Genomic DNA, 8,050 nt, shown 5'->3' on the forward strand with positions numbered 1-8,050 from the left:
CTGTTTTTCTATAAAAGAAAAAAAGCAGCCTGTGGGAGCTGAGGAGAGAAGCACTGCCAAGGATAGATGTGATTTCTGCATTTCCTTCTCTGACATTCCTGCACTGCAAATTATCTTTCAGTATTCTGCCAGAGATGCTCAGATACATGTGAATACTGCAATTATGCCTAGGAAAAGATAAGAACTGGGTCATTACCAAAAACTGGCACGCAATTAAATAAATAGATTATTTCAGTTACATCGGTATGTTGGGATAGAGGGAGAACAACACTTAGGTTTGTTTCCTTAAGAAGCCACGGCTCTGCATTCTTCCCTAATTATTACTTTGCCCTGTTCAGAATTTATCCCTAGACTGAGGAAAAACAGTTTTAAGATTCCCACATGCCATGTTTCACATCTGTGTTTCAGAAGAAACACGGATTCTTTTGCCCCATTTCTTCTTAATTAAAAAAAATAAACAAAAAAGAGAAAAATTCAACATAGGAGTTCATAGATTAGAGGTAAGAGTGGGAAGAAAAAAAAACGCCCTTCAAATGTCTTGGAGAAATATTGTGGAGAAGCACATTGCTCTTAAAAAGCAGCATGCTGAGAATGCTGTGACGTGCTCTCATTTAGTTACTTGCCCTAAGCAGGTACATGAAACACACACTTCTAGTTCACAGTAGGGTAAGTAATACCTTAAGTCTTAAAACAACAGCCAAAACTGACCAGAACTTCAGTGCCTTCAGGTCCTTCTTCAAAACACTGCAGAAAGCACAACTTGTTAGACATTCCGGCATACAACGAGTGCTTTATAATAAGAAAGTTAGCAAAGTTCCATACATATAATAGGAACTGGCAATGACATATCAATATATGAAAACAATGTAAAAAATGCATGCTCCATTTGGTACTGTCTTGATGAAAACACATTGTCTCTCTCTTGCTGCCTCAAGTTCTCTGAGCCCAGGCTCCTACCTCCTAGCCCAACACCGCTCCATTGCACCACAGGCTCAAACACAAAGCAGTGTCATCAGGAAGTGCATTGATAGAATAAGTTCACCTTAAAAAAGGCCAGGGAAATGCCTAGCTATGCACAAGAGGAAAAGACATCTGAAAGGTTGTTTTCTGTCCTGCCTCAGAAATCCTCATTGAAAGACTGAAGGCGTTGTGGCAGGATCATTGTATCAATACTTTCAAACATAAACAGACCAACTGACTCAACAAATCCCCAGATCAATCCCATGAGCTCACCCTTCTATTTCCAGGGCCATCCATCAGTTCTGCTGAGAGCCTGAGCTTCCTGCAAGGTCTGGTAGCAGTAACAAGCCAAGATCCTGATGCTACAGCAATACAGATGAACGGTTTTCCAAGTAATGGGGCTTACTCACATCTGCAAGCACTTTTAAGACCAGGGTTTAGCCAACAGCAACTAACTGACACAGTGCTTGCAGGGTTGCACATTCCAAACAGCACAAGAAATGGCTGGATGATTTAACAAGAGTGAGAGTTACCCATTGCCTGACACCTGGAAGATGCCCCAGCACCAGGTCAGTTTCTCAACTCACAACTCATACCCCTCCAGTACTGCAATCTTACCGTACCGCAGAGCAATACACACACAGTCTGAGGGCTACAAGTTGAAAAGCACACCATGCAACTTCATCTAGTAGAAATGGCCAATGCATAAAGCAGAACGTGTACATACATTTGATCATTTGTGTTTGTCATTCAATATTTTCGGAAGCAAGTTAATAGCCTTAATGAGTTTCCATTTCTACTTACTGCTCATTACCAAAGTGGCCACCATGCTCAGATATCCACTAAAGGAAACTACACGTCTATTACAGTAAAAAATTGAAGGAGGAGACTTTTCACACTACCTCTTTCTCTGTAGGCCAACCTGAAGTTTCCTACCAAGAAAAATACAACTGCAGGATGGTCTGAAAAGCCTCCAATTCCAAGGGTGCCTCTGCCTGCAGCAGCTCCCAGTTCCACAGCTGATCAGAATGTTCTTGCTTGGACAGTCCTACCAGAGGTGCAAGGCCTGCAAGACTTTATCTTTGAGTATTCATTCCGAATGGTTTGAAAACTGTCTCTTCCAGAACTGGCATCTCTGTATCTTCCTTCTTCATAACTCTTTTTTTTTTTTTTTTTTTTTTTTTAAAAAAAAAAAAAAAAAGCTCTTTGTTTTCTGGACTTCTTACTATGAAATTTGTCATGATTTGTGGAAAGGTTTATGGAGAGCTGGGAGATTTAAAAACAAAAAACATGCAAACAGGAAACAGCATTTAACCCACTGCTAAGCTGACCCAGTACTGACTCCTCAGTAATGGAATATTGGCAAGAGGTACCTATTAATCAGCTCTCTTGCAACAGCAAGATGGCTTCAAAATTCAGTAACAGGAAGGGGAAGAAACATGCATTATGTCTAAAATCAAAACAGCAAGTTCACTTTCGCCTGTAGTACAAAGTAGATATCTGAATGAAATAAACTGCAGAGATTCCAGCTATGCACATCCTGCACAAATAAAATCAGGAATGAACAGAAGGTGCATGTAATTCAATTAATGTATTTCATACCCTCTCCCCTTATCCATAAACCACTGAGAGCTGAGTGAGAGTGGAAATTTGCTTTTTGCAGTGGGAAATGTAGCAGTGCAACGCAACTGATTTCACACAGGAACCTGAAGTCCCCCCATGCCCAGGGCAGGCAGAGAGGCTCAGAGCACTCTGTCAGCAGCACCCGCCTGTCAGATGGGGTTGGATGAAGCTCAGAGCACCTTGCCAGCAATTGGACGAGGCTCAACCCCATTGCAACTTCTTGTCTGCTGGCATCACCAGGTCCTGCAGCAAAGGTCCTGGCAGACAGGTGGGAAAGAAAAGAATTGTGAACCCACTTCCACAGTTCATTCAGGTCAGCGGTGCTACTTGAGTTGCTATTGATTTGCAGTGACCGCTTGCAGGACAGAAGTGGACAAGTTAAATCAACGCAAGCTGACTCTTGTTCCTTACAAACACAAGAAATAAAAACCACGATGTGCACAACCACCTGTAGCTGAACGGGAATTACAGCCCAGAGAGAGAAGGCAGCACGACCCACGTCAGGTCTGGAGGAGCCTGAGGATGGTAACATTCAGCAGATGGCCGTTAAAGCCGCACTGCAACCTGCGCTCCATCGCGAAGAAGCCCTGCCTCATCCTTCTGCACAATTGATCGGGAAGACGCTAGAACCTAATCCTGATGCTCACAACACAGCACAACACCGCACCGAAGGCGCCGGGAAGCAGCATGGCTCTCTCGTCTCTCCCCTCCCAACGAGAAGCAGCCATACATTCCCCAGAGAGCCCTTCCACCGTCTCACCCGAGGGCTCCCGCTGCCGAACCGACCTCCGACCCGCACCGACAGCAGCATGGGCACGGAGCGCCGACAGCCGCACCCTCGCGGCCGGCAACGAGGGCTCCCGCACCTCCCCGGCACCGCAACGCCGGGTCCCGAAGGAGAGCGGGAACGGCCGCTGCCCTGGAACCCGTCCCGAGGCGCCGCGAGGAGCGGGCTCTTACCTCGGCCGCGGCTGCAGCTCAGCTCCGCGGGCGGCCGCTCCCACCGAGCCCGGCTCCACAGCCCTCGCCTCGCCCAGCGCCCGCCCCTTCCTTCACCTGCCGCCGCGGGCCGCCCCGAGGCGGGCCCGGCCGCGCTCCGTCCTCCCCTCCCTCCGCTGGTGGGAGCCGCCGGGACCGCACCGCCCTCCTTCGGCCACCGCCACCCACGCAGGGCTGTTCGGGTTGGAAGGATCTCACAGCCCGCCCGGTCCCACCCCGCCGTGCCCTGGGTGCCCGCCACCTCAGGCCGCGCAGGGCCCATCAAACCCGGCCTTGAGTACCTGTGGGGATGGGGCGGCCGCAGGACCCTGGGCAGCCTGAACGCTCTGCTTCCGCCGCCAGGGAAGCGGTGGCTGGGCTGGGTTGGACGCCAATGCCGGAGTCCCGCAGGGCTCGAGAGAGAGCAGCTCACGGCCAACAGCCCTGGGAGATACAAAGCGCTCAGCTTTAGCTCCATTTACTTTCCTTAACGAGAATGTAACAGAAAAACCGCACTTAATAAAGCAACGTCCCCAGTCTAAAACCTTGTTCTTTGCATAATTCTGCAGATCTATATGAATGAAGTTCAGTTAGCTTTACTCAGCCAATATTTTAAGTTAGTTTTAAAGCCTTTAACCTTTGCAGTGGCATTAAAATGGTTTCTGTGGTCAGAAAACACAGCGGTGCGGTATTTCCCATGAATGCTATTTATTAGCGTTTCTCTTCATCGTTCATAAAGTTTTGAAGTATGAAGTAGCACAAAGAATCAATCCCTCTTCTGAAGAGAGAAAAAATGGTTCTTGGTCTGTGAAATAAAGCCCTGTGTTTTAAGTACAGCAGAGACTACCAAAAGCTGGCTAGGAAATGCAGTTTATCATTGAGCCCTGATGGATTTATAGATGAAGCATTGTGCTGTAAACACCTACACTTGGATTTGCAGGAGACTTCAAGTAAATAAAAATATTGTTTTCAAGTATAAGGGAGTAATTGCACTGGCAGAGCCTAAGGAAAATGATGTTTCTTAACCTTTCCCACAACAGAAATCTTGGCTGCAGCAGCACCAGCCTTACCCTGGCTGTAGTGTTCTGCTGCATGAAGACAGACAGCTGTAAACGACTGCAGGCAGGCTGTATAATGTAACCCTATAGGAAGATAGCAAGTGGGAAAGTGGCTTGTGTGCAGAGTGACACAGGGAGTGCGTGTTATTACAGAGTAGCAGAGCATGTCAACGTGTGGCCTGCCAAATATGCTAGAAAAATTTATTTGATCCTCAGCAAGGAAAACTTTCCACATCCCCAAGCTGAAAGCTAAACTGACAAGCCCTTATACACGCTGTGACAAGGTATGAGGCCCTTCTCCAGCTCTCTTCTCAGCTGAGTTTTCTTTTTGGACCAGAAAAGCTCTCTGTGTGATCTAAATTGCAGGCAGCATTCCAGCTGAGAGGACAGGAACACTCACTTATTCCTCCTGGAAAGGCTGTGCCTGATGCCTTTCAGAATCACAGCTGTGTAACACCAAGAAATGGTAATTCTTTTATGAGCTCGCACTTTTTCAGCTGCCTCAAACTGATAAGCTCATTACTTAGAGTTGGAGCCTTCACTAGCTCACAACTGTGTGATTCTGTTAAAATTTCATTATTCTAATCATAGAAGCCACCCAGATATTCCAAATTGTAATACTCTTCTGCGGTGAGGAAACAGCTCAACTTCATTTTGTTAGTGAACGTACATAACCTTCATCTAAAAAATCATGCTCTTATCAGAGAGAATGGTCGGACTGGTCTGGCACAGCCTACTCTAGGGAGAAAAAAGTTCAATTTTATCCCATTTACGTCTGCATCCTTAATTACTTTTTCTTCAAATCCGCACATAAAAACAGACAGAAAGGACCATACCCGTGATACTGATTTCACCTCCATCCTTCTTAAATGCGGAATTTGCACATTTCTCATTTTGTAAAACAACATATGATTTTCAGCTTGACTAGATTCCCCAGCATTGTGACCTGGCTTTCCTACCTGGAGGTTGTGAACTGGGTTACCTGTCTAAATACGCAACACACCTAATCCTTTAAGTATGCTCAGATGTTTTTCAGTCTCTTGCTTTACCCCAGCATCACAACCAGCCTGGACTTTCCTTGCTGCTGTGGCTCCTAGTTGCTGTCCCAAGCTGGGAATGCAGACTGCAATCACGAGTCCGGCTCCAGAGACAGCATCACAAGGGGCCCTAATGGGGGCCTGTGAGGGGAAGTGCACTACACATAAATAATAACATTTGCTCTAAGATGTACAAGGATTCCGACTGCTCTGCCCTAGAGGCACACCTCAAAATGACAACATTCTTAGTGTAAAGAGGGTACTTACCTTTATTACCTAGAAGTGTCAGAGAAACATTACAGATGTTTAAATTCCAAAGACAAAGAGAACAAAAAAAGAGCACATTTTCCTTAATATTCTCTGTTTTGTTTATAGGACTCTTACCAAGCCTTTGATAAAAATAAAGCCTCTGGGGTTTTGTTTGTTTTGTTCTGTTTTTTATTTTGTTCTTTCTTTTTTTCTTTTTTTTCTTTTCCTTCTAACGCTGACAAATACCATAATTAATTTAAGCTACATAATCTATTTCAGGTCCCAACTGTATCCCCACTTGAGACAGAATAATTCCTAATGGATGGAGGAAGTATGCCAGAAAAAGCAGGGTCTGTGAAGGCAATTTGCCCATTTCTGCCATGATCTCCTGCTGAAGCTTTAAGGAAATAATCTAATACTTCTGCAGCATATTTGGCTGACAGCTACTATGTCCCTCCTTCAGTATAACAGTCTTGCTGATGCACAGGATGAAAGTGATCTGTCTGAGGTCGTTCCTGTTGCCAACATTTGCTGCACTGCATTTGCAATCAAATTGTATTGTTCCTCTCTTTGGAAAACAGCACTACCTCCTGACTTTCTTTCGGTGTGTTTTGTGCTGAAGCAGCTATAATTTGGGTTTGGCGTGGGAAATGCGAGGATGTCGATTTGACAAACATGTTTTGCAGTTACACAAAATATCAGGGAAGAAAATGAAAAGTATTTGAGAGACGTGGATTTATAAAAATTCTGAGAAAGAAATCTGTGCTGACCTTTGGAGGAAACAGTAACACTGGATAGCAGAAATTTTCAGCCTGGATGATCATACTTATTAAGGGAGGATGAGGCCATTATTGAGACCAGAAAAAGGCACTTTCCCAAACTTCCCTGCTCTCATTAGCAGAAACTATGAACTTCTCCCATGTGATATCATCTGCTAGTCCATCTTCAGATTAGATAGATGAAAACCACTGGTTTCCATCCTATGTTCCAAAGGAATATTTCTTACAATCCAAAATGCGTTAATTAGTTTCATTTTGAGCTCATAAGTAAAAATGACAATAAGTACCAAAGTTACAGCGACAGTGAGATTTGGCTTTAGATAAGCAATGGTATTTTTTTCCTTTTTCCCTTCAAAACTGAAAAAATGAAATCTATCTGTAGCTGCAGGGGCAGAGAATCCCAAACCTCCAGCATGTGATTTGTGATTTGAGTGCATCACACTGTGACATCCTCCCACTCTTTCCAGTCTCTTACCAAAAACTGCAGAGTAACGGAAATCATCAGAGCAATTCCAGTCTGCTGGTGGTAAGTAATGTTATTTTCATGTTGTCACAGCAAAATAACTTACATGGTTGTGAAGTTTCCATCAGGAAGGTACTACTCATATAACTACTCTCTCATATAAGCCTTCTCTGAAGGTTTGCACCCAAAAGAGCAAAGGGCATTAAACCCAGCATAGGAATGCATAAAACCTTTCAGAGCTGTTCACATCCAGACATGCTTGTAAAGGCATGAACACCAAAAAACCTAGAGGCTATGGGCTTCAATATCACGTAAGAGGGTTTAGGTATGCAGTCATTGCTAGAAGAATAGGAAAGCAGTGCCTCTCAGAAATAGGGCTAATTGTAGTCATAACATGGGAGCAGCCTAAGGTTGGTGGTTGCAGAAGCCTCAAAATCTTTTCAAAAATCTTTCTAAAGTGAGGAAATATGGAATTCTTGCCTCTGTCTGAAGAACGCAACTGAAGTTGCTGGTGTTGGTGGAAACCAGAGCAGCTTCCAGCTTTCTTCTGTAACAACAAAACACTGAGTGTTCCTTATGCGGACATCCTTATGTTCCTTCTCAAATCTTTCTTCATATGTGGGCTATGTTTGCTCTGTTCTCCCATAGTTATCTTTAAATCTTTGTCAGACTGCATGAAGACTTTCTTATCTGCTGCTTCAAGCTTCTTTCTGGCAATACTCTCCATCTAATCATCCTTTCAAACTGGTCAAAACTGTAGCAGAGTTTTTTTTGCTTATTTGTCCTGCAGTGATCTATTACAGCATCCCTAAAAATACTGACAAATATCCAAAGGAAGATAACAATGTTGAAAAGAAGAGGAGAGGAGAGGAGAGGAGAGGAGAGGAGAGGAGAGGAGAGGAG

At 44.5% G+C, this 8,050-nt stretch overlaps 1 protein-coding gene across 1 annotated transcript in view; it reads right to left on the reverse strand.

Moving 5' to 3' along the window:
- SH3BP2 (SH3 domain binding protein 2) overlaps nt 1-3,604 on the reverse strand; it is a 39,066-nt gene extending 35,462 nt beyond the window's left edge. Inside the window, exon 1 of the mRNA XM_042871246.1 lies at nt 3,544-3,604. The gene's annotated coding sequence lies outside the window, so the exon portion shown is untranslated. The remainder of the gene's footprint in view (nt 1-3,543) is intronic.
- Nucleotides 3,605-8,050: the final 4,446 nt, after the last annotated feature.

Source organism: Lagopus leucura, unplaced genomic scaffold (genome assembly GCF_019238085.1).
Source record: "Lagopus leucura isolate 7727_CA_CO unplaced genomic scaffold, USGS_WTPT01 Super-Scaffold_100004, whole genome shotgun sequence".
Lineage (NCBI taxonomy): Eukaryota > Metazoa > Chordata > Aves > Galliformes > Phasianidae > Lagopus > Lagopus leucura.